Source organism: Orycteropus afer, unplaced genomic scaffold (genome assembly GCF_000298275.1).
Source record: "Orycteropus afer afer isolate SDZICR_OR568_19922 unplaced genomic scaffold, OryAfe1.0 scaffold00909, whole genome shotgun sequence".
NCBI classification, from domain to species: Eukaryota; Metazoa; Chordata; class Mammalia; order Tubulidentata; family Orycteropodidae; genus Orycteropus; species Orycteropus afer.
The window spans coordinates 100136-108334 of NW_006922496.1; the positions used below are offsets into that span (position 1 = coordinate 100136).

General features: G+C 42.5%; 1 non-coding gene across 1 annotated transcript; it reads left to right on the plus strand.

Annotated features, from left to right (window-relative positions):
* Positions 1-861: 861 nt before the first annotated feature.
* TRNAG-UCC lies at positions 862-932 on the plus strand. Its single transcript has one exon. It is a non-coding gene; the product is annotated as a tRNA-Gly (tRNA).
* The last annotated feature ends 7267 nt before the right edge of the window (positions 933-8199 follow it).

Genomic DNA, 8199 nt, shown 5'->3' on the forward strand with positions numbered 1-8199 from the left:
TAAATTTTGGTCAATGACATGAGACAAAGTATATGTGAACTGCTGTATGAAAAGTGAATTTACTCTGTAAATCTTCACCCAAATCCAATAAAAAAAAAAAAGTATATAAAATTAAAGCAATGCCTAAGGAAAAAAAAAGATTATGGCTTAGAAAACCCTGTGGGATGATTCTACTCTGTCACATAGGGTCACTATGAGTCAGAATCAACTCAGTGGCACCCAACAATAACAACAAACCTATTAAGCAGAACACACTGCTTCCAAATTCCAGGTGAAAGAGCTTGCATTTAATACAAACTTTCTTATCTGGAGTTAAGAGTTCTAACGTGGATAGAAGAATATTACTACTGTGTTTTCACTAGCCTCTCACTAAATTTTAACATTTGCTTGTATTATGAATCTAGCCAACAAACCATAGTGGTATTAGAAATTCCTGAGACTTTGTCACCAAGAGAAATCACAGGTATTTTCACATAATATTATAGTTGTTTCAACTAAATCAAAATATCCTGTTTGTTTATTGCCACTCTGCAATCATGCTATTAGTCCTGCCCACTAGGTCTTGCTATTAATATGTTAATTAAGAAAGACATATATTTCTGTTTCACATATTTGATTCTTAAACTGATTTTTAAAATACATTTTATTGAAATATAATTTATGTACAGTATTTTGGTAACAAAATTTCAATGTAATTGACTTCTCCTGAGATTCTGTGTATTGTATTTTGTGCACTTAAAAATATGATTCTGGCTTTAGCAGACTGCCAACGGGGTCCATGACACAAAAACAGTTAAGACCACCTGATTTTAAATGGTGCCTTTTATGTTATATGAGAAAATAACAGCTTTGATTTAATGGACATAGGTGGTTCAGTGGTAGAATTCTCACCTTCCATGTGGGAGACCTGGGTTCAATTCCCAGCCAATGTACTCAATGTGCAGCCACCACCCATCTGTCACATGAGGCTTTTACATTGCTGTGATGTTGAACATGCTCCAGTGGAGCTTCCAAACTAAGACAGACTAGGAAAAAAGGCCTAATGATCTACTTCTCAAAATAAGTCAATGAAAACCCTATGGATCACAAGAGATCATGGGAACACCTGTGGCTTCCAGCCAAACAGTAGGCAGGCATATGAGTTGAACATTTACCTGAGGTAGATACACTCCTTGGAGAGAACAATCATGGGAGAAAGAAGGGCTGCTTATACACAGGGAGACAGCTCAGGGAGCAAGAGTACATGGAGGGATGGACACAGGGAAGAGGTAACTATCAGGATGAAGTAGAAGGGGAGCTGTTGCATTGTGGTAAATTGTGGTCAATGTCATGAGACAAAATGTATGCGAACTACTGTATGGAAAGTGAATTTGCTCTGTAAATTTTCACCAAAATCACAATTTAAAAAAGAGAGAAAGATCGTGGGGATGGCACAGGACAGGCAGCATGGACCAACTCTGCAGCCACTAACACCACCACCTTCCTGAGAATGAGTTTGAATGTTTCTATATAATTCTTGAGATCAGACTCTTCAAAAGGAGCCTGAAACAGTCTGAGTTCATGAGCACAGGGTGGCTTTGTGTGTTAAAGGCTATTAACAATACCAGAGAGGTTAGCTGAGGGGACAGGATCTAGCAAGTCCACTGCCTCCAGTCACCAAGCAGCCACTCTCTGTGTTCCCATTTCTCAGGCATGAACATTGCAGCTGGGCCGGAATGGTCACTTCCACAGCCACATTGCTGGTCAGTGCAGGCCAGGCAGGCTACAGCTAGACATGAACTTGTACTTTCCCATCATGAACCAGGGGGAGGCCCTGTCCCAGCAGCTCCCACACCACTGCCCAATCTCTTCCCAACACTAAACACCACATTTCATCTGGATGTTTTTGTTTGTTTCTCTCCATTGACACTTCTAGGTGTGCATTGAGGGGTGCACCTTGTTTTATTTTCACTTTAAAAAAATGAGCAGGAGTAGGATGACAAGAGCTTTTGCCAGAGGGATTGTCCTTTCATATCTCTTATATAGATTGGAGTTTTGGGGGTTGTCCTCTTATATCTCTTGCACTATATCTGTCTTAGAAAAATAAAATGGAGAATTTGACCATTATCTAAATATCTTGCTTACTGTAAGCAAACTCTGAAGATCACAGCCAAATCCTGTGCTCACCTACATTTCACTGACAGTGCATCCTCTGGTCTTCTAACAACACCTTTTACTCATTTGAAAGCTTACTCCAGTATTATATTTTAGTTTACTCTTGTCTGGTCACCAATACCCAGATTCTGGCCTTTGCTCAAAACACATGTCTTTCAATTCAAGGATAATAAATAAAAAATTTAAATGTTATGATTGTTTATGGATAAAACCATCAGAAAGTGATTGCTTTACCATTCATCTTCCACATTATTTGGTAAACAGCAATAGCCCGAGCTGAAGAGTTGCTGTGATTATGCATCTATTAAAAAAAAATGGCATCAATTGTAAACATGGCATGCTGGCAACATCAGAGTCCCCCGTCTAACTTCACAAAGGGAAGGAGAAAGAATCATTATCAGCATCAACAGCCCAAGGCTGATTGCTAGAAGTGGAGTTCAGACATACCTCCATCCTCCAACCTTTTTACCAATTCCTACAATAGCTATCCCTCCCACAGCATGTCTACTCATCTGCTGGGCTCAATAATTTGTTGCAATGGCCGTACAGATCTCATAGATCATACTCATGATTATGGAGTTTATCAGGGAAGTACCAGGTTACAATTCAGGATCAGAAACAACTCAGGATGCAGTTCATCAGTCACGACAGTTTCTCAGCCGTGCCCATAGGCAGGCCTCTCCCTGGTCCTCAGCCCCTTAGGTCTCTTGCGCTGGCCAGGCCTGTGTCTCTTAGGCAAGTAGTACAAAGGTCTTTAGTTCCACCCATAAGTGCCCAGAGGCACCCCATTCCACCAGTAAGCTTTGGCCCAAAGGTACTCAGCTCTCTAGCTCTGTGGGTCAGCAAGCCTCGCTCCACAGACAACTACTGGGAGGTACTCCACTCCACCAGTATAAGCCTCAGCTCTCTCACTCCATGGGCCAGGAAGTCCACCACTCCATCGCCTGTTGTTCTCCCAGTTCTGCTGCTACCAGTTCTCTGCTGCACTTGCTACCACTTCTGTCTTATGCCATCTTTGGTATTATAGTTCTTTGTCTCCTGGGTCTAGAAGATTCTCAGTGCAGGGACCCTGGGACCAAAGAACATTCTCCACTACCAGCTCTTCTTTCTTGGTGGTAGTGAGGTCCCTGCTTTCCTCCTCTGAGATGGCTCATTTTAAGCATAACAGGATGGCAAAACTGACCAATCTCCTTGTTAAGATTCCATCCACCTTATTTGCATGGTCTCACCTCCACAAGGGTGCCAGGCTCCTTGTTTGCATTATTACAAGCTATCCAATCCCCATGGTGGGTAACAAGCAACTTATTTGCATAGTCCCACCCATTCATATGGTAAGGGTTATAAGATCATGGCAAGAAAGGACATGTAAAAGTGATCCATTGCACGGCAGCATCCCCGAGTGAGAGCCCAGGCTGCCCCTGAGTTCAGCTGACATTATGAAAGCCATTGTCTAAGTACTGAAGGGAATGAATTGGAAAAGGGAAAAAGGCTATTTGGAATAATGATGTGCTAAGCTTGGGGGCTAATGCTGTCACCAAGTGTCACTGGATGCTATTACAATTATATTCACCAAACTCACCCAAATTTCCATGTTTGAATAATTTTTATACTGGCTATTGCGTCCTGTTGATATCAAGTTCACTTCTTCTGTTTTTTCATATTTCATTTTCCTAGTTTTATTTGTTTCGAGGAAAGCACCATATGAAATGTAGGAGACAATGAAAGCATTAAGGCAAAGTGTCACAATCCTTGTCAATGACTGTCTTTGTGGGTCTGAGAATGGAGAAAGCAATGGTGCCCCAGTAGGGAATAATATAAATTTTCCATTGAGAAAAGGGTACTTAGGTAAACAAAAACAATCATCTCTAAAGGACCTCTCCCAGGGGCAGCACCAGAGGAGACCTCAAGAGATTTCAATGCATAACCAGAGCGAGGAAACGTGATTTGTGGATTCACACGTTATAAAAGCTACTTCTGTTGATTTTCTGTAAATGTCATGTGAAATAAATTGCTCTATAGCTTGAAGATTGTTTTGCAAGTAAAAAATGTTTAGGATGGCATTTTCCTTTAGAGGAATGAATTTATACTGAACTAAAAGACTTGAACAGTCTTTTTGCTTTTTTTCTTTTCATAAAACAAATTCAGTTGTGCAAGCCACTGTATATACATATAGTAAGGTTTTCCTGTCCCTGTTGGAAAATGACAGAAATGACTGTTTCTGGCCCATGACCCCGGGAGTTGTATCTGTTCCCATGCAGGTACTATGTGTTTCTACATTTTAGTATATATGAGCATTTTTCTTTGGTTTCCAGCTATAGCTATTATCCAAAAAGCCTGTTTCTCATTGATTCAATAATTTGTGGTCCTTTTCTATAAATCCAACAGTGAGCATGCACCTCTTTGTCTTTATATGATAAATGACTATGTAGTCACAAATAACGAATTTTTGTACCATGACCTTTAACGACTCAGCCACCCATGTTCAACAGAGGTTAATGCCAATAATACTTAGTTCTGGTTACTCAAAATTCAGACCCTGAAAAGAACTTAGATTCAGGCAGGTTATTTGGGAGGTGATCTCAGGAAGCACAATTGAGAAAGTGGAGAAAGTGAGACAAGAAAGGGAAAAAAGACAATAAAAGGGGGCTTTGATAAGTGGATTTCTGCTGCAGGCAACTAGAGCTCACTCCTTGTGAGGAATCTCATAGAACATGCTTCAGGATTGCCCCATCTATGGGGCTCTCATGGCACAATGGTTAAACGCTCTGCTGCTAACAGAAATTTGGGTGGTTCAAACGCACCAGTGGCTCCCTGGGATAAAAGACCTGGCCATCTGTTCCCATAAAGATACAGTCTTGGAAACCCTATGGGGCAATTCTACTTTGTCCTATAGGGTCACTATGAGTAAGAATCAACTCAGGGGTGCATAACAACAACAAAGACAGAGAAGCTAGGGTACTTGACCAGTTTCAGTTCTCTAGTGTTACTATCACAGACATACCACAAATGAGTGGCTTTAACAAGCAAGGATATGTTCTCTTACAGTTTAGGAGGCTAGAAGTCTGAGTTCAAAGTGCCAGCACTAGAGGCTGGGTGAAAGCCCCTCAGCCTCTGGACTTCAGCTCTGCCTCTTGCTCTCAGACCACTAAAGCTGGAGGCTCCTCTTAACTCAGGCAGCTACTGGCTGCTATGGCTGACAAACCCAAGGTCAACAAGTATAATGGCACAGTCCCAAGGTTATCAAACAACATGGGAGGCCACTAGTTCAAGTCCAGAAACAGTCCCAAGATCAGCAGGGTCAGCATGGTAGTCAGAATCCAGATGTGTCAAAAAGCTAGAGGCCATCATCAAAGCTGCTTCTTATATACTGGAAGCAGACCACATACCTAAGGCAGCTACCCAGCTGCTCACAGATTTCACCATGGAGTTGATTACTAGTCTCATCATAGGGAACAACTACATCCAGCTGCCCAGCCACTCAAAACCAGGCCCAGACAAGTTGACATACAACCTTTACTACCACACCCACCAACTCCCATTTCTCATTAGTTGAGGGTTGTTCCTGGAGGTCAATAAATCCCCAGCATGTCTAGGCTCCCCTTCAGAAAACTTAACTAGCTGCAGAGGTAAATGAGGAAGCCCAGCACCCAAGATGGAAGCTTATTGATGTGCATGGAAACTAAGAGGCAGCTGAAGGTAAACTCAGAGGTGTTCCAAAGGGACATGAGTCAGCACATCAATTGTGTCTGCTACAACTGCCACCATTTATTAAGCACTTACTGTATTCCAGACACTGTTCTAAGCTCATATATTTACTAATTTAATGAAGACAATACTTTGGCATCATGTCTCAAAATATCTTTGCCTTTGTTACTTGCATAACCCATCAGCTGCATTGAGAACAATATTACTGACTACATCAGACAACAGGAAAAGCAGTAATCAAATCACCCATTAGATGGATCAAAATAGCTAAAACCACTTTTCCAAGGCCTAAATGAAGTCATCTCTTTTGAATAGTGAGGAGGAAAGAGTAGTCAGAAAACTCCCCAAACATAATCTCATATCAGATTTCGGTTTCTGACCGTTTACTAAACTTTCTTAAAACTTTTCTGATTCCATCCTCTCTCTGCTTTGATTTCCCTTGGAATCAAAGTACAAAATTCTTTTCAAAAAGCAGGCTCCACAGGAGGACATATTCCTGTTTTTCTAGGGGCAGTGAAACGTACCTTTGCACAACATAGTCATTGTTATATAACATTTTATCAGGGACACTCAGTGCTTGCTATCAATAGTTTCCCATCTCACATTTCAGTAGTGTTGACAGGAAAGCCAATCCAAGTTTTTCTGGAATTTGTGTTTGTCTTTTATCATCACTCATGCCACTCTCTAAAGTGACAGCCCCAATGGCACAGTGGTATTTATCATCCCTTCTTCTGGGTATACTGCAGAAGCTGAAATTGGGTAGAACTTTCCAAGCAGCAGTAAATCCCAATCTTAGATCAATAGGTACAGACCTGGCATCCCTTATAAACTCCTCTTCTGGGCTTGCTTGTGTATACAAAAGCTGTGATCCTCAAAGTCAGGAATGTAGTTTTATTACCAAAATCTGCTTACTGTGATGGACTAGACAAAAAGTTAGACAATTTTTTTTTCAAGTCCTCTTTCTCCAGCTCTGTCAGTGAAAGGAATCCCTATTGTGAAAGACAGAAGGTGCTAATGTTCTTTGTTAATGTGTTGGTTCCATCTTAATTACTCCAGTTATATGCTGGTCTGGTGCAGACTCAACACATAATGCAATAGTATTTCCCTAAAACTAATCTGGAGAAAGAATGAAATACTTAGTTTATGTTAATTACCATCCAACACCTTACCTCTGGCCATGAGACAACAGCTCCCAGTTTTTAAATTTAAAAGGGAAATTAGAAAAATCAGGAAATAGCTCTTCTTCCTCTCCTTCTTCTTCTTTCTCTTTCTCTTCTTCTGTCCTTCCTCAGCACAGACGCCCTTTCACCTCTTTAATAAAATCTCCTGTTGGGTACCCTGGTGTGTGGCATGGTCATTGAGTGCTGACTGAGCTCTAACATTGGTATCAGAAGCGGGATTGCTGGTGCCCCAGATTCCTCATCAGAGGGTCCAGAACCCCCCATTCCCCTGGCACTCCGATCTGCCCCCAAGCACCCATGACCATCTTCCCTGGCGCCTTCCCAGCAAACAACACCGGCAAATCATCACCTTCACCCTGGCCTGGGTAAGTCCTCTAACAACAGCTCGGGTATCTGAGTCCTAAGTCCTGGTGACTAGAAAAACAAGACTCCACTCCAGAGCACAAACCGGGTACCATGTTTTGTGTCTCCCCACCGTGAGTCTGGGACTCACTGGGACAAGTCCAGGACTTGCCCGTTCCACCCCTACCTGCTGCAGGGATGCCTCAGAAGGTGGTGTGGCCCCCATTTTCAAGCCCTCTCCCCATGGTGGGATGCCTCCACGAGGAGCCTAGACTTCCATACTTATGACTGGGTCCTAAGCTGGGGCGCACGATCAGTACCTTGAGAGATGTCTTTAGTTATAGGCACCGCCCTTTGTCTTGCTTCTGGTCACCATGGGCTCTGGATCCTCTATACCCGCAGACTCTCCCCTGGGGAACCTTGAAGGCTTAGATTTAAAGCTCAACCATCTCATATGTTTGTCCACTCAAATTTGGCCCCAATATAAATTGGACAACCAAAACCTTTGGCTGCCTAATGGCTCACTTGAATCTGGTCTAATTCAAGACCTGTATAACATTTGTGAGTGCCAAGGAAAATGGTCAGACATTCCCCACATTCAAGGCTTTTCATCTCTACATAGTCAACCTTCCCTATGCTCGCTAGCTAATCAACAATTCCCTCCCCTTCAAGACTGTCGGCCATCTCAACCAGCAGATGATCCTCCTCCTTATCGGGGAGAGCCACAAGCAGCTCCACCCCAGGCTCTAGTTCCTTACTCATCCCCCCCCCAAGCCCACAAGAGCCTCCCACTCCTCCTCCTTCTCCTCCCTCCGCC